The sequence below is a fragment of the Podarcis melisellensis genome, assembly GCF_964234715.1.
Source record: "Podarcis melisellensis genome assembly, chromosome: Z".
Classification (NCBI taxonomy): Eukaryota; Metazoa; Chordata; class Lepidosauria; order Squamata; family Lacertidae; genus Podarcis; species Podarcis melisellensis.
Genome location: NC_138547.1, coordinates 40,943,175 through 40,968,259, shown reverse-complemented (window position 1 = coordinate 40,968,259; position 25,085 = coordinate 40,943,175). Strand labels below are relative to the sequence as shown.

At 44.7% G+C, this 25,085-nt stretch overlaps 1 protein-coding gene and 1 long non-coding RNA gene across 10 annotated transcripts in view; both read left to right on the top strand.

The window, feature by feature from the left end:
* Positions 1-1,154: 1,154 nt before the first annotated feature.
* The window catches only part of LOC309362198, a 119,287-nt gene continuing 95,356 nt past the window's right edge, over positions 1,155-25,085 (top strand). The window contains exon 1 of the long non-coding RNA XR_014164867.1: positions 1,155-1,202. This is a non-coding gene — a long non-coding RNA (uncharacterized lncRNA). The remainder of the gene's footprint in view (positions 1,203-25,085) is intronic.
* PASD1 (PAS domain containing repressor 1) overlaps positions 18,254-25,085 on the top strand; it is a 99,538-nt gene continuing 92,706 nt past the window's right edge. For 7 of the 9 annotated variants that reach the window (XM_081897604.1, XM_081897606.1, XM_081897601.1 and 4 more), the window contains exon 1: positions 18,254-18,593. The gene's annotated coding sequence lies outside the window, so the exon portion shown is untranslated. The remainder of the gene's footprint in view (positions 18,594-25,085) is intronic. The other 2 variants (XM_081897602.1, XM_081897598.1) reach the window with 1 other exon arrangement.

Genomic DNA, 25,085 nt, shown 5'->3' with positions numbered 1-25,085 from the left:
AGTTGATTTCCAGCAGCTGCTCCCATGCTCAACTTAGAAAACACTTGCGTGTAAGTTCTAGAAGATCCATTATGGATTCCCTTTCATGGGTGTACGTACTTGAACTTTGCATTTGCAGTCATTGTTTCTGAGGAAGCACACTCTCATTTTTAAAGAAGCCAAAGGTACCTTTGCCTCTTGTTTTTGTTACCTTATCTTACCTAGCTTGTGTTGGCTAAAATACCTGCTTAGACAATGCCATATGAGGAAAGCTGTTCTGTGCAGAGGAGGCTTCCAACCTCTCAACATTTTCAGGTTGGAATTCAACAGCATGCCAGTAAATTCAGGTCTTGCAATTATAATTGATGGGGGGGGTGTCTTTTAACAAAGCCACTTCCCCAGAAGATCAGGCTTTTGGTGATTAGGCAAATAAGAGGGAACTGCAGTGTAAAATGTGAGGTAATTCTTGCTTTGATGCAATGTCGTCTAGTCTCCCCACAAACAAATCAGGATGAATTCTCAGTAAGCAGGTTGCCTGGAAGCATGCTGAGTCAAGCAACAAGGTCATCTAGTCAAGTACTGTCTACTCGGGCAACATCTCTACAGCACCTGCAAGTTTATAGTCAAGGCCTTGTGCCCATTGGTTTCATTAGGACAGTGCCAGCCCATATTCTGTAGTTGCATCATGGAAGGCACTCCCTTATGGGCAGGTTTCATAACACTCCAGTAATAACGCCTGAGTTAGGTGGAGAAAACAAGGCAGCCTTGTCATCTGGTTGAAAAACATTGGATGAGAAATTAACAAAATCAATCGTCACAACCATGTGGTTCTTTTTTGCATTGGCTGTTTTCCTTCTTCCTGATCATGTGAGAAACCAGATAATTCACCACATCCAAGCAGTTCCTCCATCTGAAACATACGGCTGGGGAGCCTGCGGTCCTCCAGGTGTTGCTGGATTGTAATTCCCATCATCCCTGACCATGGGCCAGAATGGCCGGAGAAGATAGAACTCAGAGAACAACAAAATCAGGAGAGTCACAGGTTCCCCATAACTGATCTAAATGTTATGACTGTTGAACTGGGACACGGAGAGAAAGTGAAGGTCTGAATAGGCAGCCACCTGCACAAAGGGCTTCTTTTCCCCCCAGGAGGAGATGTATGCTTAGCTGAATAATACAGTGGTACCTCGGGTTACATACGCTTCAGGTTACATAAGCTTCAGGTTACAGACTCCACTAACCCAGAAATAGTAGCTTGGGTTAAGAACTTTGCTTCAGGATGAGAACAGAAATTGTGCAGCAGCAGCGGGAGGCCCCATTAGCTAAAGTGGTGCTTCACGTTAAGAACAGTTTCAGGTTAAGAATGGACCTCCGGAACGAATTAAGTACGTAACCAGTGGTACCACTGTATGGCACATTTGTACTGAGACAATGGCATAATAAGAGTGGACTGGACTGTATATACTGCAGCTTGCCGCTGTGATTTGAAAAAAGAGCTTTGTGATTTTGGAATTCAACATGTATGCTTGTGTGATACGCCAAATCCCAGTGCTTGGGCAGCATCCCTTCAGACCTCAACTTCCCCAGGGAGGGGAAATTGCCTGCAATTGGATGCATCACCAGATGGATCTGTCATCATGTATAAAACTTTGATTTCGAAGACCAAAGTAAATAGAAGTGGCAATTCAAATTGGAGCTGACTCATTGCATGCAAGTTGCAAGCAAAGGAGATAAAGCTATTTGTTCAACAGCTATTTGTACACTAAATGAAGATGTGGGGGTTGGAGAGGGTATTCTAGCAAATAGAACACAAGAAATATTAAGTCACTGGAGAAGAAGTGACAACAGTGTTTGCTAGTTTGAAACAGTTAGGACCAGCCTTCTCAGATGTGCTGGCTGGGGCAGATTGACATAGCAGTCCATAGCATCTGAACAGCACCAATTTGACAAAGGCTGTTCCAGATTATCTAAGGGGCAAACTATAAATTATGCTAAAGGTGTCACTTGCATTCATCTCAGACTTTTTTTTAATACATGTTGGAGAGCTGAATTCTATTAAGACTACAGTGCACAGTGATGAAAATACCTGCCCCCCCGAACCTGATACTATATTCTGATATCAAAACCTTCATTTTCTGTTTCACAATGAATCTGCTTGCCATAGAATCCTAGAATTGGAAGGGATCCCAAGGGTCCTCTAGTCCAACCCCCTGCAATGCAGGAATCTCAGCTAAAGCATCCATGACAGATGGCCACCCAACCTCCAAGGAAGGAGAGTCCACCACCTCTCGTGGGAGTCTGTTCCACTGCTGAACAGCTCTGGCTGTCAGAGAGTTTTTCCGAATATTTAGTCGGAATCTCCTTTCTTGCAGTTGAAGCCACTGGTTCGAGTCCTACCCTTCAGAGCAGGAGAAAACAAGCATTCTCCCTCTTCCATGTGACAGCCCTTCAGATATTTGAAGATGGCAATCATATCTCCTCTTTTCCAGGCTAAACATGCCCAGTTCCTTCAAGCACTCCTCATAAGGCTTAGTTTCCAGACCCTTGATCATCTTGGTTGCCTTCCTCTGCACACATTCCAGCTTGTCAACATCCTTCTTAAATTGTGTTGCCCAGAATTGGACACAGCATTCCAAGTGTGGTCTGACTAAGGCAGAATAAAGTGGGACTATTACTTCCCTTGATCTGGATGCTACAATTCTGTTGATGCAGCCTAGAATAGCATTAGCTTTTTTTGCTGCTGCATCTCACTGTTGACTCATGTTAAGCTTGTAGTCCACCAAGACCCCAAGGTCCTTTTCACATGTACTGCTAAGTATCCAGGTGTCCCCCATCCTATATTTGTGCATCTGGTTCTTCCTGCTTAAGGACAGAACCTTACATTTGTCCATATTGAAATTCATTTTGTTAACTTGAGCCCAGTTCTCCAATCTGTTAAGGTCATTTTGAATTCTGTCTTCTGCAGCATTTAGCTACCTCTCCCAGTTTGGTGTCATCTGCAAATTTGATGAGCATCCCCTCATTTCCTTCATCCTAGTAATTTATAAAGACATTGAACAACAACGGGCCCAGGACAGAACCTTGTGACACCCAACTTGTCACTTTATTCCAGGACGATGAGGAATTTGTAGCTGGTTCAGTCCGTGAAGCAGCTACAAATCCACTTAACAGTTACTTCGTTCAACCCACATTTTACCAGCTTCCTCGCTAGAATATCATAGGGGACTTTGTCAAAAGCCTTACTGAAATCAAGATACACTGTGTCCACAGCATTTCCCTGATCCACCAAGTTTGTAATTCCACCAAAAAGAGAAAAAAGAAATCAGATTGGTCTGGCATGACTTAGTTTTGAGAAACCCATGCTGGGTCTTAGTAATCACAGCATCCTTTTCTAAATGCTCACAGACTGACTGTTGAATTATCTGTTCTAGGACCTTCCCTGGTACAGTGGTGCCCCGCAAGACGAATGCCTCGCAAGACGGAAAACCCACTAGGACCTTCCCTGGTATCAATGTCAAGCTCAGTTACCTGGGGCTTTCTCCCCCCCCCCTTCAAAATGGGGACAACAATTGCCCACCTCCAGTCTATAGGGACCTCGCCTGTTCTCCAAGAATTGTCAAAGATAATAAAGGCTCTGAAATTACATCTGCAAGCTCCTTTAGTGCCCTTTGATGCAGCTCATCAGGCCCTAGAGATTTGAATTCATTTAAAGTGCCGTATTTTTTGCTCTATAGGACGCACCCGACCATAGGACGACCCTTGTTTTAAAGGGGGAGAACAAGAAAAAAAAAATTCTCCCCCTCTCTGCACAGCGCCCCTTCAGTGAAGCGGCAGGAGAAATGGAGCCCGTTCCATTTCTCCTGCCGCTTCGCTGAAGGGGTGCTGCACAGAGAGGGGGAGATTTTTTTTCCTTGTTCTCCATCTCTAAAACAAGGTGCGTTCTGTGCGTTCAAGGTGTGTTCACCTGAAGGCTCCAGAGCAAAGCGGGAGTTTCTTCTGGGCTCCGGAGGCTTTGGGTTCCTTTCGACCTGCTCTTTGGGGCTGGCGGGGGGGGGGAGCGCTGCTCAAAGACCGCCAGCCTCAAAGACCAGGTCGGGGAGCAGCGCAAAGGCTGTGCACCGCCTTCCCGCTGCCCCCCAAGCTTATGGGGCTGGCAGTGGGGGGAAGCGCTGCTTTGCCCCACCGCCAGCCTCAAAGATCCCTGAAGCCTTCTTCTTGTTCTTTTCTTTTCATTTCTTTTCTTTATTGTGAATATTGTTTTGTAGAGGTGCAAATAATTGTAACTATGAGAAGAGGTAAAATGTTTTCTAATTTTTTATTGGTTACATGTATTTTCCTTTTTTGTATATTTGTATTTTTTTCTCATTTGTAGTCAATAACATTAATAATAAATAAATAAATAAATAAAGCTCATCACATGTCCATTTCCTTGTCTCACTTGGCGGCGTCAGGCAACTTCATGTTTTGTCACATGAAATCAAGGAACATGGAGGCCTGCAGTAACCGGCCCAGCCTCTGGAAGTGCCGTGTATGGTAGGAGAGACTCCACAGCTGTTTTGATCCCTTCGTATTGCAAGAGGCTCTCTGGCGTCTCATGCTTGAGGAAGGTTTCCACCACTGCCTGAGTCTTGAGGTAGTTCCACCAGTTTGTGTTCCTCGTGATGGAAAACTTCAACACAGCCTCTGGAAGAAGGGGTTTGGGGAAGACACGTCAGGAAGGAGTGCAAGTTGCAGGCAGCGTGGCCACCTTGAACCAACACACCTTTCTTGCAAAGTGTGGCCAGGTCTGGGCACACATCTGACCTGCACCTTTCTTCAAGGCAGGGAAGCAGATCCAACACCCCTCCCCACCTAGTAGAAACAATTAATGATGGGAGGGGTGACTGGGTTTATTCCAGACTACATGGCTTGCAGGAATGGGTTTTATAATATTTATAAATGTACAACAACAACAACAATATGCATTATAATCTTTGCTCTAGTATTACAGAGCTAGTGGAGCTAATTTGAGGCTGTGTAAGAATCCTGGGAACTGTATAGCTACAATTTGTAGCACCCTTTACAAACTGCAATTCCCAGGATTCTTTGGGAGAAATGAGCTTTTAATGCCTGTTTTTCCTGCAGCAGGCATGCTCAGCTACCCCTCTGGGAGCTCAATCCCACAGAAAGCTGTGACGGCCACCAACTTGGATGGTTTTACGCAGGAAAGGCTATCAATGGCCACTAGGCACGATGGCTATGCTCTACCTCCACAGTCAGTGGCAGTAACCTTTGTGAATAGTAGTTGCTGGAAGATGCAGGAAGGGAATACAGAATGCTCTTGTTTCCACAGGCCTCTGGTTGGCCACTGTGAGAACAGGATGCTGGACTAGACAGGCCAATCCAGCAAGCACTTCTGATGTCCTTACGTGGTTCAAGGGTAGAGATTGTGAGAAGGCATCTTCCCAAGCAATCCCATCCCGCAAATAGCTTTGGAGCCTTCTTGCCTCTAGCCTAGCCCTCACCCCTTTTCCTGTTCCCGCTGGAGTCTTCTTTTGCTTGCCACTCCTGCAGGCTCTCTTCCAGCCAACGCTGCCAATGACAGATCTTAAAAATTTGGAGTCGGTGAGATTCGGCAATCACAGCACCTTGCGCCTGCTGGACCTCCTGAGCGGAGCGGGTTGTGTCTTGCTCCTCGTGAAGTAGGGTGAAATGTAAGGAGTGTTGCAAACCAGTGCAGAGGCAAAAGGTCTGGTCGAGATGGTAGAGCACGGCTTCTCTGTCAGGGGCTTCTTCCTGACCCAGTGGAACACCAGTATCATACGCCTCTTAGATGGGTTGGACATGCTGAAGAAGGTGCTGGAGGCCCAAAGACCAGAGTGACTTCAAAGCGGAGGACGCAGCAGACAGTTCCCTATCAATGGTGCCAAATCCAAGCAAATGTTAGCTCCAGTCCTGTTAAATCGATCCAGCAATTATGACCGTTAAAGAAGGGATTAATTCATCAGGCAGTCTGAAAAGACTTTCTGTGGCTTTTGAATAGATGGGAGCCCCCAAATACTGCCACTGTTGACAGCCTGTTGCCCCTTCACTCTGCTTGAATGGGTTATGTCACAATGGTTCCTTCATCAGGTGTTTGTGAGCATGAAAATGCTGTTGGGAGTTTCAGCAATGAAGGCTCAGGCATAACATACTGTTTGAAAGTCTGAATATTTCCTCTTTTTTTATTTAACAAAATTTATATACCACTTTAATAATTTATATACAAATTATTAGGAGAGTAAGTTAAAAATATACTGTGGTTTATTCACTTATAGGCTAATTTACATGCTTTATTCTTTCTTATACTTCTATCCCTTCTTTCCTCCCCAGAGCATACACACTTCAGCCTCCCCCTTCTCCATTTTATCTTGACAGCAATATTGTGAGCTAGGGCCATAGCTCAGTGGTAGAACAACTGCTTAGCATCAGGTTCAGTCCCCAGCATCTCCTGGTGGGACTGGGAGCGCTCCCTCTGTGCTTTGGAGGCTTCGCATTGCTATCGCTGAAACCAAGGAGCCTGCATTTGCTCCATAGGACGCACACACATTTCCCCTTAATTTTTGGAGGGGAAAAGGTACGTCCTATAGAGCGAAAAATACAGTAGCTGGGTGGTCCCTTACTGGCTCTTTCCCTATACTGGGCTGCAGCTCCCTCCTTACATCATTTATTTAGTTATCACCAGGTTGGGCATCACTTTCCTTTTGGGTGAAGACAGAGGCAAAGTAGCTGTTGAGTAGTTCTGCCGTTTCTCTGTCACCCAATAGCATTTCTCCATCTTCCCCACACAGAGGACCTACCACTTACTTGTTCTTCCTCTTACTTCAGACATAGTCGAAGAAATATTTTTATTTTTAACCTTTCTTGCAAACTTGAGCTCACTGAGCTTCAGCCAGCCTGACTTTCCCCCTGCAACTGTTGGCTACTTGTGTATACCCCTCCTTTGTGATTCTCCCTTTCTTCCATTTCTTATACATGCCCTTCTTAACTCTCAGCTCATATGTAAGCTCCTTATGCAGCCACACAAGTTTCTTTAGATGCCTTCCACTTTTCTTTCTTGTTGGTTTTGTCTGCATTTGGTCCTTCAATATTTCTCCTTTTAGAAACTCTCATCCTTCTTGGACTCCCTTCTCATTGAAAAGGGATCTGCACTGACCATGGACACACACCCAGTAGCTCCTTCAGCTTTTTGAAACTGACCTTCTTAAAGTCCAGAGTGTGTGTCTGACTACACTCAGTTTTCCCTTGCCTCTGTATCCTGAAACCCAGGAGAACATGATCACTTCCTCCCAAGCACTTCCACCTCATGAATCACTTCCTCTCTATTGGTGAGAACCAGATCCAAGATAGATGATCCCCTTGAATGCCCCTGTTTGCGAGGTCTGGTCACAAGCTCCCAGGATCTGCACTGAGCTAAGTTTGACTGCTGCTGGTTGCTAATTCCTCCCCCTCAGATCCTGTGTTCCAACAGGGCAATCAGCCACACACACCCTCAGGCCTGCAAGGAAAGGAAAGTAATCAGGAAAAGTAATCAAGCCTCTGGCAGAGCACTCAGCCACTCCCTGAGTCCTGCTATCAATCTATCAAACTTTTAAACAGCTCAGAAAAAGCAAGCAAGCAAGCAAGCAGCCTTACTCCAAAAGACAAGCTCACCCTCTTCTGTCTCTTCCAGCAATCCTTGTCCCTGTTTGAGAGGTCTACTCACAAGCTCCCAGGATCTGCACTCAGCTTATTTTTGACCACCTTTATCTTCCGAGAGGAGACTCTTGAGAGTCCCATGGACTGCAAGAAGATCAAACCTATCCATTCTGAAGGAAATCAGCCCTGAGTGCTCACTGGAAGGACAGGACCTGAAGCTGAGGCTCCAATACTTTGGTCACCTCATGAGAAGAGAAGACTCCCTGGAAAAGACCCTGATGTTGGGAAAGATTGAGGGCACAAAGAGAAGGGGGCGACAGAGGACGAGATGGTTGGACAGTGTTCTCGAAGCTACCAGCCTGAGTTTGACCAAACTGTGGGAGGCAGTGGAAGACAGGAGTGCCTGGCGTGCTCTGGTCTAGGGGGTCACGAAGAGTCGGAAATGACTAAACAACTAAACAACAACAACATCTTCTTCCAAGGATCTCAAGGTGGTTTACATGGTTCTCCTCCTCCCCACTTCATCCTTGTTGGCAGATACATGCTCATAGTAAACTCATTATTCACGTATGGATCATTATGTAGCCAAAATGCTACCATCAATACACAAAAGAGAACTATCATCAGGCTTGAAGAGCCCCAAGATATGAAGCTGAAAAAACAAAACTGCAGAAAATAATAAATAAGAGAGGAACCCCTTCTGAAACAGTCAGATGAGGAGTGAGCATGCACAATGCCTGTTTGTGGGTAGGGAATGGGGAAATGGGGTGGAATTAGAGGGGAGAGAACAAAGCATTTTGGGAGACAGGATGGCTGGAACTTTTAACAGGAGCACTCCACACTTCAAAATTTCATCGCACTTATCACTGCATTGAAGATGCAAGAAAACAAACTGAGAGATAGCACTTTGCCAGCAAAGGTGCTTCAAAATTGGGGCTTCATATTGCAAACAGATCTGTCAGATATTACGAGCGAGTTATTGGCAGCAGTGCCGCAACACTTATTAGATTTTCCTGTGGGAAAAGATTACATGGTGGCTGTAGGGAATATGCGCTGGCATTCTGATCGCTAAGGGATGGTTTGAAAAACTTGCATGTATGAAGAACACGGATCCCACAGTAAACACTCACAGAGAAGCAGCCAAGAGAGTTCACAGTTGAGACTTCCCATATAGCACTGTCCCAACCATGTTTCAATGGGACATACTCCCATGTCCATGTGCTTGATGTCGCAACCATGCAGCAGAAATCTAACCATGTCTGCTCAGAAGTAAGTAAGTTGCATTGAAATCAGTGAGGCTTCCTCCCACAATTACAACTGAGGTCAGGATTGAGGCACCATGATTCTGAACCAGTTTTTGCCTGGTAATATTTTTGCCTAAGGGAAAGAATTCAAAATAAAACAAACTGATAAATATGTTCTTTGTTCATAGTATATAATGCATTTCTTTTTGTAAAAGATGGTGCCATCATTTTTTGGAGGGATAGGTTGGCTGTCCGTGTTCCTTCCTGAAGTACTTCCTAGTTGAAAAGAATCAAGCTGCCACATTCTTCTTTATTCCACCTGTTTGCTTCTCATCTATTTGATGAGATCTTCTCATCTATTTGAGAAACAGCTCTCTAAACAACAAAGGCTAACATTATGCATAGCAGAAAGATGCACAGAGGAATGTATGTGCTGCAGGGGGGAGAAATCATGACAATGGGAGGGGGGAAAGAGTAAAAAAGGGCATTATGAAGAAGGAAGGAGAAAATGTTAAGTTGGTGACTCATAACGCTGTGTGACTAATAACCTAGAACAGCTTGTTTCAAGGGTGGGATCTGTAGAAAATATCTTGCTGAAGAAGCTGAGAGGTTATAGGAACTGATGTGTGGGTTCAGCTTGGGCAAAGAGTCCCCATGTGCCATTGACCGTGAAGGACACTGCTTCCTTTTCTATGCCAGAGTCCTCCTGGGTTCATTTGAGCAGATTTTTCAGTAATGACATCACACACACAAAATCTTTGGGAGATGCAGTTTTCCAGCCAGAAGGGAAACAAAGAAATGCTTAGATCAATGTTGCTAAATTGATGTGCAGTTCCATCCTGTTCATGTTTAGTTGGAGGTGAGACCCATTGTGTTTAGTGGGAGTTTACTTCCTAGTAGGTTACATGTTTAGGACTCAGGTAGGTAGCCGTGTTGGTCTGACGCAGTCAAAATAATTTTTATTATTTTTTATTTAATGTCCAGTAGCACCTTATAGACCAACTAAGTTTGTTCTGGTATAAGCTTTTGTGTGCATGCACACTTCTTCAGATAGTCTGAAACAGAAGTCACCAGAGACCATTATGTATAGTGGGAGGGTGATATGCTAAAGCTATATTTGCTCATCTGCATACTATCCCTTGCTTTTTCCTGTTGGACTAATTGCAGACGTTAACAGTCAATCAACAGGTTTACCATACCCATTGAGCCAATCACCCATCTCCTACTACCCTTCTGAGAAATACCCCACCCCACCCTCCCACTATATATAAGGGTCTGGTAGACTTCTGTTTCAGTGTATCTGAAGAAGTTTGCATGCACACGAAAGCTTATACCAGAACAAACTTAGTCGGTCTATAAAGTTTACTGGAAAATTTTTAATTTTTAAAAATGTTTAGGACTGCAACCCAAGAATGCAATCTTTAGGTTTCCTGCCCAGTTCAGGTGTGTGGCTTACAAGGGAAAGGATATACTGATTATGAATTACTTTCCTGTAGGATAGTCACCTACCTTGATGTGATTTCAATGACAGGAGACATTTTTATTATTATTTCCCATTGTGGTGCTGAAACATTTCCGTTTTGATTTGTTTTATTGGTCATTTCTGCCCTGGGAACCTCTTGAGGAAGTAAGATATAAATCCTCTTCAGAACTAACTTAGGCAGGCCTACTCAGAAGTAACTGCTACTAAGTTAGTTTTAGTTAGCTGATTAGTTAACTAATTTATATACTGCTTAGTGCCATAGTTTCAAAGCAGTGTACAATGGGAGGGGCGGTCGCAAGAGTGGAACACCATAAAATGAAGCAGAAAGGCTCACTTGAAATTCTTGCTGACATAATTATGATGAAGCTAATGATAATATAGTCTTCACCAAGAGCTGTAAGTTCAACTAGGGATAAGGCTTATTTGACCTCAGTAGGGAGTCTTGCTCCCAAGTTAAGTGTGGACAGAATTGCAGCCTTAAATAAATAATAAAATAGATAAAACCACACAACTAACCTCTGTTTGAACTCTCCTAGCTCTCATAAGGGTTTTGTTGTTGTTTTTAAAACAAGGCCTTAATAGTGGGAAATTGGGTCCTCCCTTAAAGAGGGCACGTATTTCGGTGAGACCTGGAAAACCGACACCCTGTGTTGTGGGTGAGTACGATTGATCAGCCACAACACCCGATTGGTAGGTCCCTCGTAGCTAGGTGCAATCTGGCCAATGGGACGGAGTCCAAACAGTTCGAGGGACCTATTTATACCCACGCACGTGACCCAGAGCTTCCTCTTTTGGCGCGTGCATTTGGAACACCAACAGCATGCCCTCTGCGAGCCGAGAGAGCAAGAGCGATTTACCTTCGACAGACCGTCCTGGTGATAGCTTTCCATTATCCCTTCTTTTAATTCCTTTCACCCTCTTCCTTTTCCCTTATTTTGATTTAATCTTCCCCATCCTTGCCCTTCCCTTATTTAAGAGGGGCTTTCACCCCACGGGGCTGGCAGCCCCTTAGCGCTCCGTTTCAGAGCTTTTCATTCCTTTAATTTCTCTACATTTGTCTTTAGAGTGTCCCCTGAGCACTCCCTTTTCCAATTCTGTATTTGTGGCTTGTGTAGCGATTGCTATTCCCTTAAAGGGCTTTAGCTCTCGAGCTTGTTGATCCAGGGACTCCCGGTGTGCGGTGTTGTTGCAGTGTGGAAAAAACCTCTGCTCAGTAGCACCTCTTATTTGTTTTCAGAGGAGATTTTGCCCACAGGGTTTTGGCCTTTAGCGTTTCTGGCTGTGGAGTTTCCTCCATTTCCCTGGGCTGGGAGCAGCAATTTTGAGCAGTTATAGCCGCGTCTTTATTTTAAAGAGCCTTGACTTCAGTTTTAGTGGGGCAAAGATTTTGAGTTATAGTGATTGTTTTGTTTGCTGTTTTGGCTTTTGAGAGTTCCCTCTCTGTAAGCTTGGTGAATTCTGTACCCCCCTCCCAATTGGCTTAAGGTTGGTTGGGGAAATTCCTGGGGCTGGCAAGCATTTTCCCCAGCTTATTTTGGCGGGAGCGCCATCTTGTGCTGCCATCTTGTTTTGGCGGGAGCGCCATTTTAACGGCTTAAGAGTTTATTTATATATTTTGTATTTTGGGAGAGCTTATTGAGACGCCTGTTAAAAGGAACCCTAGTCCTGCTGTCCCTTCAAAAAGGGTAATTAGAGGCCTGTCTCAGTCTCTGCGTTCAGTGCAAGCCCCAGCAGTGCCTCAGCAAATGCTGGATTGTCTGTGTGCTATTGTGGCCAATATGGGCTCAGACCCTGCGGCCTTGACAAGGTTTAATTCGGAGCTTGAGTCATTGGCTCAGCAGTTTGGGAGGCAGCCTGATCCCCAGCCTGGCCCATCCTCTTCTTCCACTGGTTATGAAGCTCATGGTCCCTCTGATGCGAGTGAAGGGAGAGAAGCTTTTGATTCCTCTGGGGCTTTGTTTTCCCAATTGCGGTTTTCCAGGATTACAGTCCCAGCTAGTCCCAGGGGTCGTCCCAGGAGTATGGGTGCCATGGTTCAGCAGGCCTTTCGGTCTGGACTGCCACATTCGCAGTCGGCACCCATAGGTTCTGAGAGTCCAGGGCTTCCAGCAGCGCAGCTTATGGGGAGAGGAACTTCTTCTCAGCCAAGCACCACACATGTTTTTACTTCTTTTTTTAAAAAAAAAATAATATTTATTAACACTTTAAGAATTACAAAAAAAGAGTTAAACAAAACAAAACAATACAATACAGAAACAAAAACACTACATAAACACGAACCTTAACAAAACAAAACAAAGACAATTAAAAACACATCCAATAATTTCAATATCTTAACTTTCATTCACTTGTTTCAGCGACCTCCTCACACCTCCCTTTTTTGTATTCCACTTCAGTTAACTGTTTCAGCAAATCCTTTCCATCTTCCTCAGTTTTCTGTCCTGTAATTTATCTTAACACATTCTAACCTTATTTTTCCCTTTAATCCATTAACAATCTATTTGTACTTAATTCTTTGTAACATTTCTGCTAAAGCCATATAACTTCATTCCAGCATCTTTCTAACATTCATTAATTTTACAGTATTTCTGTAAATAATCTTTAATTTTTTTCCAATCTTCTTCCACCGACTCTTCTCCCTGGTCTCGGATTCTGCCAGTCATTTCCGCCAGTTCCATGTAACCCATCAACTGCATCTGCCATTCTTCCCGGGTGGGTAAATCTTGTGTCTTCCAATACTTCGCAATGAGTATTCTTGATGCTGTTGTTGCATACATACATAAAAAAAAGTTCTATCCTTCCTTGGCACCAATTGGCCGACCATGCCCAGGAGAAAGGCCTCTGGTTTCTTCAAGAAGGTATATTTGAATACCCTTTTCATTTCATTATAAATCATCTCCCAGAATGTCTTAATCCTTGGGCATGTCTACCAAAGGTGAAAGAATGTACCTTCAGTCTCATTACATTTCCAACATTTATTGTCAGGTAAATTATAAATTTTTGCAAGCTTGACTATTTTTACTTCTGTTTTTACTTCTGTTCAGGTGCAGCCGGTTCATTTGAGGGAGGCGCTCAGCATCCACTCTTCCAAGGAGGATCTTCCGGTGCCCAGAGTGCGGCAAAAGAGTCGTCGCTCTATGTGCAGGGCCAAGAGGCACAAAGATACCCGTACTTCTACGGGTACGTCTTCTGAGACATCTGACGATGAGTCAGATGTGGTCCTTGGTCTTTATTGGGGCAACGGCGAAGGGGCTTCGGGCCTTCCCAGGTGGGTGTGGCAGCGTAGAGCCAATTCCCACAGGGCTAGGTACAGCCTTCCCCTTGAATGTTTAGATGGCAAACCAGTCAAGGATGTTAAAGTCTCAACCAAAGCGGTCAGGGATATTATTCCTGGTGCGCACTTGCCATCTAGGATCCGGAATAGGATTCTCAATGGCCAGTATGTTGACATTTTCAAACTCCTTCCCCCGAAGAATGTCCGGATAAGGACAAGCAGGTGGTAGGGAAGGGTAAGGCCGGTTCCCTTAAGGCTGAGAGCTCTTTTGAGAAATGGCTCGATGCCTTTGAGGTATTTGCTGGAGTTATTTCTGCAGCATGTCCCCCAAAAAGTTTTCACCTGTGGATTTACCAATCGTTGGTGAGTAAGGATTCTGCATTGGCTGGTCAAGTGGCAACCATAAGCTACGACAAGAGTTTTAGACATTGTGCCGCCAGGATCCCTTCTACTCGATGGGATCAAAAAAGACCTTGATGCGTGGACTACTTATGTCTCTCCGAATTTTGAGAGCAAGTCCACTGAGCAATCAATATCCAAGCAAGAGGTTAAGAAGCCAGGAAGGCGCCTTATTTGTTGGGAATATAACAAAGCATCCTGCTAGCGTCAAGGTTGCAGGTTTTCCCACATTTGTGATAAATGTTTTGGGAGCCATTCTGCCGCTTCCTGTGGAGTCAAGCGGCAAGGAGAGGTTCTCAGTGGGATCAGAAAGGATACTCTCCTCCAGCAGCCCACGATGTTAAGTGAGGTCTTGTTGACCCTAGCTCATACTCACATTAAGTTGCCCACCTTATGGGCGCAGGCACCCTGATACAGCTGCTGCTTCCTATTTGTGGCTTGGATTTTCTCAAGGCTTTCATATCCTAGTGGTGTTCCCGCCTAGGGCTACCAAAGCTGAAAATCAAAAATCTGTCACAGAGTTGCCTGTTGTCGCTAGGAGAAATATCAGGAAAGAACTGGCTTTGGGTAGGATGGCTGGCCCATTTGCACGCCCTCCCTACCCAGATTTGCATCTTTCTCCTTTGGGTGTGGTACCTGAAAAGGCCCCAGGTGAATTTCACTTAATTCACAACTTATCTTACCAGCAGGGTTCATCAGTAAATGATCCTATCCCTCCTGAGCTGGGTTCTGTTAAGTCTGCCACCTTTAACCAAGTGGTCAAGTTGATCAGGAGTTTCGGGAAGGGTGCACTTCTGGCAAAGTGCGATGTAGAAGCTGCCTTCCGCTTACTTCCTGTTCATCCACGATTTTAAGTTGCTGGGGTTCCAATTGGATGGAGCTTATTACGTGGGTAAAGCTATGCCTATGGGCTGCTCTATATCCTGTGCAGCTTTTGAGGCCTTCAGTACATTTTTGGGACTGGGCTTTGTGTACCAAAACAGGTTTTAGGGGCGTGACCTTGATGATTTTTTATTAAATTCTGCAGCCAAATTGGAGGAATGCTTGCTTCTTTTGCATTCTTCTGTTTCCGGCTTTCTGCTTATCCAGGTGTTCACCCTTGGCTGACCTATGCTGGAACCCTGGGTCAGCACTACCTGCATGGCAGGGAGCTAGTTGAACCAGAGTCTATGCAAGCATTCACTTTGAGTAATCAATAAAGTTGTGGCCTAAATTCTGCCAAAAACAAACCAAAAATTTGAGTCATGTGTGAATTCATTTAGGGAGGAGGTTTCTGGGTCTGAACATGCAAAACACTGATCTTAGAGCATAGATGACAGACATAAAATGCTGTTTCTTGGGTGACTTCCTCCACATTCAGTAAGAGCACACCTCTTTCTGTCTTGGTTCAAACTCTGAAATACCAGTTCTGCTAGTTTTCAGAGTGGCTCAGTTTGAATCTGAGGGAAAGCACCTATTGGCCTGCACCTGTGCCATCCCAATACACCTCCCTCTCCCTCCTCAAAGTTTTGGTGAAAAATAAAGTTATTATATAGCCTTGGCAGAATACTGAATGATGCCTCAGTTTCAGAGGGAAACCACTTTAAATGTTTTTTTTAGGTAGGCCTCCCTAGGGAAGCCTACCTGGTTCCACCTTACCTCACTTTTCAGCTAATTGTTAAAGCATAGCTATTTCAAGCTCTCTCTTTTTCCCCAAGGCTTCATTCTAATCGTTTTTGAAGTTATGCGCTGATGTAGCTTCTTAATTACTGCATTCTTTGGTTGCATTGTTTAATGTGTTGTTGTATTATTAATAATACAAATCAAACGGGTTATTAGCTGCCTTGTATACTAATTTTTTAATTTTCCTTGTATACTAGAAATATTTTAAATAAATAAATAAATAAATCATACTTACTGACCTTCAGGGTTTGTTGTACAGTATAGATTATAATGGAGTGTATTTGAAATGGTTTGAACACCTTGAATGAGTTAATTACGGTTAGTTACCATGTCTACACGCAGAGCAATACCTCACTGGTCAAATTTCTTTCTGTTGGGAGTTTTAAAGCCAGTGCTAGAAAGAAAAATAAATTAAGGTGGCATCCCTAGCAATGAAGGAAAGGGGAAATTGCTGTCTCTGACTGTTCACAAAAATAGATGGGGCTTAACTCAGTCTTTCCCTGCTCTAGAATATTTTCTTCCTGTGAAAGAGGGACTTTTTGTTAAGAGAAATGGCACTTTCCAACCACTGCAGGGCATCCCCCCCCTGCCCCCCCGCCAGGCCACTTCTTGTATCGTGTTCCAGGTTTGAGAAGCGGCATTAACAACTTATCCTAATATTTACCTTTTAACAATATTTAAGTTCGAAAAGATTTCATGTGATTGTGTCTGCTAGGCTAATATATGCAAAGTACTGGAAATGAGCAAACAACTTCAAAGAAAAAGTAATCCAGCATTAAAGGAGTGGGTCACAAAACTGGAACATGTCTGAATGAAACTGAAAATGATTTACATCTTACTGGAATGTCAAGACGAAAAAATACTGTTGTTGTTTTTTCCCCTTGCTTAGAATGGGAGTGTTAAATCACTCCCTCAATAAAACGGTGTGTGCCTCTGCTTAAGTTATTTGCTTATTTTTGTGATATTATTCTCCTATTTTATTATTTTGCTCATTCACCCATTTCAGTGCTTTAATGTTTGCAAGTTGCTTTTAAACAGAAAAGATGCAAATTATATATATTATGTATATATAATTGTATTACATATATACAAGTGAAGCCTGGGCACACTTTGTACATGCTTGGCGGAACTGTTAGCCCAGCAAGGTTGTGGAGCTGTGCAGTTTGAAGGGAAGGCTTCGTAGCTCAGTGGCGAAGCACCTGCTTGGCATGCAGAAGGCCTCAGGTTCAATCCTTGGCAACTGCTTAGTTGGGGCTCAGTATATTAAGTTGAATAAAATCAGTTTTCCCTCCTCCTGGGTGTGCCAAAAAGCAAGAGAATGAGAAACAAATTCTGTGTGGGTTCTAATGAAGCCATCACAAATACACACACACACACACAGATTCAAAACGGCGGGAAAGGAGCAGCCCGTTTGTTCGCCTCGTTCGCGCGCGCGCTCCCTTCCCGAGCGGCCCTGGAGCGCTTGGGCTCTCTCTTCCTCTCTGCCTATGTAGCTGTTGCCACCGACGCTCAGCTCTCGGGCTGACCTACTTTCCACGCCAGATTCCCAGCGTGCCAACCTGGGGAGCGCGCAGCACAGGAGCGCGCAGGAGCGCGACAGAGAGAGCACTGGGAGCCCTTGCTTGTCAACTCTCCGTGGCGGCAGCTCATCCTCGGATGGGACGCCTCGCTACGCTGCGCTGCCTGCTTGATGCTGCTGCCGCCGCCACTGCCGCTCCTCGGTCCTTTGGAGTTTGGCTGCCAGCACCTCTTCAGGAGGGATGTTCCTGAAATGTGTTCTCCCTTGGCTGTGCCAAGCGAGACAGATAAATAAATAGCGCGCGTGCACCCACACTTATACCAAGGCTCTCTTTCAGCGTGGGTGGCACTCTCTAGCCACCTCCGCCTGGCTGGGCATGATTGGGATGGCTTCAGTTGAACCCTTCCCCGCCTCCACCCCCCACCCCCCTCACAGCAACCCGGCTTCCATTACTATCCAATATCTGGACGGGGTGGTGGTCCGGCTCTCTTCTGTCAGAGATTCCCATTAAGGCGCGCTCCGTGGGAACATTTCCCCCTCATGCCCAGCGAGTTCCTTCTGCCGGTGCCTGAGGATGCGCTCCTCCTCTCCTTCACGTGCACGAGTAGGTCTCTCAGCCTATCTACCTAAATCTCCCCTCCTCTAAAGTAAGGGAGCTCTTCGTTATGCGCGTCCCACAGCACAGCAGAGGTTCGCTTCCCCGAAGCGCGCCGCCGCCGCCGCCCTACTCAGCGCTTCTCGCTTTTGACACAGCTCTTGGCAAAGCGCGCGCTCTCTGTGTGTATCTCTTCCTTCCTTTCCTCCAGTCCCGTCCTCCGCCTCGGCCCTCCCTTCAAAAGATGTGGCTGGCTGACTAAACTGACTGGACTTCTCCGCGAGCTAGAGGCGCGCGCACGCGCTCCCGGGTCCTACTGACCCAGGAGGAGCGGCGGGAGCGCGCCCGCAGCCCGGGCGATGATGCCAAGGGAGGACGGGCTAACCCCAGCAAGCCGTGCATGTATGTGTGTGTGTGTGAGTGTGTTGGGGAGTTACACAACCAGTCAGGGCAGATTGCGTGCTGCAAATGTGAGTTTTCCCCAAGTAAGCCAAAGCTCCCGTCTATCTTTCTCCACCTCTTACTTGGACCAACCCCGTCTTCTTATTTTTATTTTTAATTTTTTTGGGCGCCCCTTCAAGTGCCCTCACTGTTACCACTTTCTGGAGACGTGTTCCTCCGCCCTCCCTTAAACAGTTTTCGTTTTTATTACGGCTGTTGTTATTCTGCTTGGGAAGGCGAGAATCGAAAAGATGATATGTGGTTCCTTCTCCTGGAGGCTGGCACCAGAATTGAGGACCCTCGCTGCTGTTGGTCGGGCATCTTCTTAGAAGAGAAGCTGGGTAAGTTCTTGCACTGGGGGTAGTTCGACTTTCTTTTAAACCGGGGTTCTTCCCCCCCCCCCCCACCACCACAGCGCGGTATGTTTGTTTTGCATATTTGCCTGGCATGTGCAGGCAGTCTAGATACCCGATGTGGGTGGCAAGTTACTTTGTGCGGCATAAAAGTTTTGGGTTCTGGGGGTTGTCGGGGTTTATTTGCTCCCCTTGGTTGCAAGGCAATTGCTTTGTTTTGCAACTGCCTTTCCCTTTAATGAAGATGCCTGCAAGGTGAAGGAAATGGATGTGTTGGAAGATTCCCGGTCCGTCCTCGTTTCCTGATCTCCCAAATCGCGCTAAAGTCCTGTTGGTAGGACCTTTTTAAAACTCGCAACAATGTGTTTCAGCCTGAAAAGTAATTTTCCTTCCTTCCCTCTTTCTTTTTTTCTTTCTTTCATAAACCAGTGGAATGTGACAGGTTTTGACATCCAGGGAATCTTTAGCTAGACCAGGGCAGATTGAAATGGTCTTGCTAGGTGTGTATTATAACTTTGAATCAAATCAGAACCATGGAAACAAATGGAGAAGCATCTTTAATTTAAAGTCAACAAGGCTTACCTGTGTCTGAGTAGATTTTGGTGAACAAATAGCATAATTAATTAAAAAATCTATGCATAGTTTGAGTTACAAAGGTATCATATAAGGTATCATATAAGGAAGAAGGCTGTTCCATAGTGTGCCCAGTTTGCTGTAAAAGAGAGTGATTTATCCTAGGTACAGATGAATGTGGTTGTGATGGATGTTGCCAGCTTTCTCAGTCTTTCATTGCAGAAGTCTATTAGAATGGTCCAACAGCAAAGGGGGAAAGCTAAGTCATATTCTGATATATAGATGTTTGATGCGAGGTCAAAAAGTTACTCCCTGTCTGACTTTGCAGACTGCTTATAAACAGGGAATTGTAGAAAACTGCTTATCAGCCGGCAAAAACTGTAAATTGATTGCTCTTGTGAGTGGATTGTATTAGAAATGTACAGCTAAGCCATGCCCAGGTGACTCAGGCAGTGTCATAACCATCTTACAGAATGCCTGGCCTTTGTAAAATTACACAATCCCAAATGTCAGATCTGAGCCACCAGATATCCCGTTTTACCAGTCTACCTTAGATCCACCGTAAGTAGATTTAGAGAAGCAGCCCTGCAATGAATAGGAGGAGGAGGAGGAGGAGGAGGAGGAGGAGGAGGAGGAGAGGGGCAGTTGAGATGACATGATAATTAGTTGGGCTGTGATCTTCAAAACATACTTGGTAATAGTGCCATGAGCTTTAGTGGGAATAGTCAAGAATAAGTGGACTGAAAACTACAACTTTAAACAATTGAACAAACATCCTCCTGTTTCAGGAGAGATTTTAGGGGGATGGGGTTGGTATTAGCAAACCTTTTTAGCAAGGTGCACTTGAAAACAGACATCATTATCCTCAGACATCCTTAAAAAGGGTGCAGTAGGAATATGCTAAGAGGGAAGAGATTTATTACAGGGAGATTATTTTACCTTGCCCAGTAAAAGCAGTGTTGATCTAATTAGTGAGACAAAATGTTCCATTTGTTCAGACTCTGAAATGTCAGGAGTCATTCTGTTTCTTAAAAACAACAACAAAAACCCATACTGCTAATTCACCTGTAGTTGCCTACCCTAATTTATGGGATTATTTTCTGCTAATACCTGGGGCTTTGGATAGGTCCATCACCTGATGAAATATATCTTAGCTGATTGGTTGTATGAATTTTAATTGATTCACCAATTAATTAAAGGCAGACGAATCTGCAAAAATGCACATGCAAGGAAATCAATACTGCTGCAAAGAAAGTAAGTAAAACGAGTTACTTAAAAAGAGGGATTAGCTCCTGTGTGAGGCAGAATAATGTGGTATCTAATAGCAGATTTTTTTAAAAAAATAGATATTTTAATACAAAAACTGTGCATAGAGTGTTTTGCAATACATAGTTTTTTGTAAGCCCTTGTAACACTTTTTTTTCAAAAAGTCTGCTGTTAATCAGCGTTAACATATTTTTAGTAAATCAAGTTTTTTTTTAAGAAAAAAGAAAAAAAAACCCACTGATTAATGTTAAACCATTTAATGGCCTAATAGTGCACATCTATGCTCAAAGTAAAGGCATGCTGTGTTCCTCAAAAGTAAAGCCCATTGAACTCAGCGTAATTTACTTACAAATGTTACAGCTCTAGTTTTGGACTACTAAGCAGCTTTTAAGATCCAATATCAAAATTGATATGGACAAGTTTGATGCAAACAGTGTACCATCTTATGGGGGGGAGGAAAAGCACTTGTACAGTATAATAGGTGTGGGGAAATCTGAGGCGCCAAATTCAGCCCCCCAAAGTCACTCTATTTGGCCCTTGAGATTTGCTCCAGGCCACCCCCTTTTACAAGGTCATGCCCTTGTCATGTCAGGCCACATCCCTCTCTCAACTAGCCCCGCCCTGCACTCTATAAGTCATTTTGACTGACTGGAGCAGGCTTCCTCAACCTCGGCCCTCCAGATGTTTTGAGACTACAATTCCCATCACCCCTGACCACTGGTCCTGCTAGCTAGGGATCATGGGAGGTGTAGGCCAAAAGCATCTGGAGGGCTGAGGTTGAGGAAGCCTGGTCTGGAGTGTATCAGTGAAATGTAATAATGCCTCTTGCTTGCCTAGATAGAAAAACAGTGTGACTCTAAGGGAGACTATGAAAAGATGTGTGTGGTGTAAAAAAAACAACCCTTCTGACTATACAGCCCATGAGCTATCAACATCCTTGTTTCCTTAGATTCTCAACCTGTGCACAGCGGCGGAGGAACCCGCTCGGGTGCCTGGGGTGAGTTGCCCATAGGGGCGGGTGTGCCATCCATAGAGGCAGGGTGAGTTGCCCATAGGGGTGGGGTAAGGGTGGGGTGAGCCACCCATAGGGGCAGGGCAAACCACGGGGCCTCTGGAGTCTGCCTGCCTCCTCCCACTCAGCCGCCCTAGAGCTGGGAGGGCGGCAGCAAGTGGACCGTGTGGGCAGGCAGTGCCACCCGGCATTTTGTCACCCCACCTGGGGTGACCACCACCCACTACCCACCCCTTCCTCCACCCCTTCCTGTGCATTTCAAAGGCTCATAAGTGATTTATTGATAGAAAATGAAGGCGTTGGCATGTTCAGATGCTTGGGCACTGGTGCAGAGTGGTCCCAGAGACCCATAGCCATCAGGATTTGAGCTATTATATTCATCAGATGCTGTGGCCTGTGTGGGGTAGTGGTTAGAGTGTTGGATTAGTGCTTCAACTTCAGAAGGGGACTTTGGACTAGTCAATACCTCCCAGCCTAACTTACCTCCCAGGGTTGTTGTGGGAATGAAATGAGGAGGTGAATCACGTCCACCACATTGGGCTCCTTGGAAAGAGAAAAGTGGGATACAGTGGTACCTCGGGTTACATATGCTTCAGGTTACATACACTTCAGGTTACAGACTCCGCTAACCCAGAAATAGTACCTCGGGTTAAGAACTTTGCTCCAGGATGAGAACAGAAATGGGGTCCAGCAGCAGCAGGAGGCCCCATTAGTTAAAGTGGTGCTTCAGGTTAAGAACAGTTTCCGGTTAAGAACGGACCTGCGGAACGAATTAAGTACGTAACCAGAGGTACCACTGTATAAAAAATAAATATAAAAAAGCACAGGTAGGCAACTTTGCCACCCAAAGGCTGCATGCATCCCTGATGTCATTTTATGTGGTCTTCTTAGGATCATGTCATGTACCAAGTTAGAACATTCGTCGACAGATGGTATTTAACACCCACCAGATTGGCAAAAATGTCTTAAAAAAGTAAAAAGAGGTATTATGTTGGAAGTGTGAAGAAAATGAAGGATCCCTTTGCCACATTTGGTGGTCCTGTAAAGTAATTAAAGAATATTGGAAAACTATATATAATGAATTTAAAAATGTATTTTTTAAAAAAACTTTTCCCAAAGACACCTGAGATTTTCCTCTTGGGAGTGGTAACAACGGATGTCTCCCCCCCCAAAAAAAAACACACGAAAGAGTTTATTACTATACGCCATTGCCACAGCAGGAACCTTATTGGCACAAAGGTAGAGAACAACTCTAGTACCCACTAAGGAAGAATGGCAGTGTAAAATGCTCGAGTATGCTGAATGTTCTGGTCTGATGAATAGGATAAGAGAAAATGAAGATAACGAATACAAGGAGGAATAGATAATGTTTATTGACTATTTCAAGCACCAGTATAGACAAATACACAGCTTAGCAGGTCTTGAGTAAATCCAGCAGGGTTGAAATAAATATTGTTAACAAATTGGATGATTAAAAAGGTGTGGATTACACGGAGTAGCAGAAAAGCAAAGGAACCAGGAAAAGTATGGAAGGGAAGTCATACGGAATATGTATACATACGGTATTTGGTACGAAGATGTAAGTGGGACGGGGGGGAGGAGGGGGCTTAAAGATGCTATTTGTTCCTGTTTTGGAAAATGCAAATTAAAAAAATGAAAAAAAAAAAACATTATTCTTTATGCACTGTACCCTGACTGGCTCTCCAGGGTTTTAGGCAGGAGGCATTCCCAGCTATACCTGAAGATGCCAGGGACTGAACTTTGTACCTTTTGCAGGAATAGTAGATGTTCTGCTACTTAGGCATGATCTTTTCCTATACCTACATCCCATCAGGGCAGCTTCCCTTCCGTTTACCTCCTTATTTTCCTGGACTTTTAAGAGCTTTCCCTCACCCTTTCTGTGCAGTTTTAGATCAGTTGGAAGGGGCAGTTTTTCGCATCATGGAAATAGACGGTTTTTGATTAAATTATTGCTTGTGTGGCTTGTATATGTTTTATTCACCAGCTGTCTGAGAAAAAAAGTGCATAGGCTTCTACCATACATGTGTGAAATACTACTTTCACTTGAAAAGCAATATACATATTTGAGAGTAACTGCTTCAACCCCAGTGGGGCTTACCTCTGAGTAGTGGCGTAGTGTGGGGGGTGCAGGGGGCGCCGTCCGCACTGGGCGCAACATCTGGGGGGGCGCGGTCGCACTCGCAGCTCTCTGCCCCCTGCTAAAATCCACTGGTTAGGGGGCGCAAATTACTTGCCTTGCCCCGGCTGCTGACAACCCACGCTACACCACTGCCTCTGAGTAGAACTTCGTAAGATTGAGATTCTCAGTTAGTCATAGAGAAAACTAAAACAAGGTTGCCTCTCGCTCCATCCATCATTAGCTCTGACTCTGCCCACTATGGAATGGGTTCCTACAGGAATGAATGAATGAATAAAAAAATTAAATTAAATTAAATTAAAAAATGTTACCCTTCCTGATCCAGACCACTCCATTTAAAGTACATTACGGCAGTTTTGTGTGCAATCCTAACCATATTTACTCAGATGTGAAACCTATTGAATTCAATGGGTCTTTTCCCCAGATAAGTGGGACTAAGATGGCAGCCATTTTTTATTTTTATTTTGGTGAAGACAGCTTGAATCAGAAAGCCTTTTGGGTGGAGTTGGAGGCAGGGATATCAACACAAATAAAATACTGGAGGGGGGCAGGTAAGCCCCACCCCATGTAATTGTTCACAAAATGTGGCATTCACACCATTTGAATAGCCATGCCTATCGACTTTGGGGGTTTTCTTTTGGGGAGCGGGGTAGGATGAAAGGACCTCGGCCTCTAGGAGTTGTCATAGCAAGTAGGCCTGATGACCATTCTGGGGTCTTTTATATTCTTTATTTATATTCTTTATTAAAAATAAAAAAGAATTATAAGGCGAAAGAAGAAGAAAAGGGAGAGGGAAAACTTATAAACTTACAAGATTGTTATTATACTCATCCTAAACCTGGAATAGGGGACACGGGTGGCACTGTGGGTTAAACCACAGAGCCTAGGACTTGCTAATCAGAAGGTCAGCGGTTCAAATCCCCGCGACGGGGTGAGCTCCCGTTGCTCAGTCCCTGCTCCTGCCCACCTAGCAGTTCGAAAGCATGTCAAAGTGCAAGTAGATAAATAGGTACCACTCTGGCGGGAAGATAAACGGCGTTTCCGTGTGCTGTTCTGGTTCGCCAGAAGCAGCTTAGTCATGCAGACAACATGACCCGGAAGATGTACGCCGGCTCTCTTGGCCAATAAAGCGAGATGAACGCCTCAGCCCCAGAGTCAGTCACAACTGGACCTAATGGTGAGGGGTCCCTTTACCTTTTAAACCTGGAATATTGCACCACTTGAAGATTGCGGTGGTATGCAACACTATTTTAGCTTTCTCTTTAACTAGCTAGTTTTCTGCCTTGGAGGCCTTTCCATCCTTCCATGCAGGAGCATTTGGGCATCTTGGTTCTACTTGCAGCCAAAGTTGCACAGAGATTTTTTTCCCTTCCCCTACTGCGTAGTAATAACAATCTACGGTTTTCAGTGGTAGCTTTCTACTTTAAGCCCCCCCCCTTTTTTTCACCTGACAACTGCCGACAAATCTTGA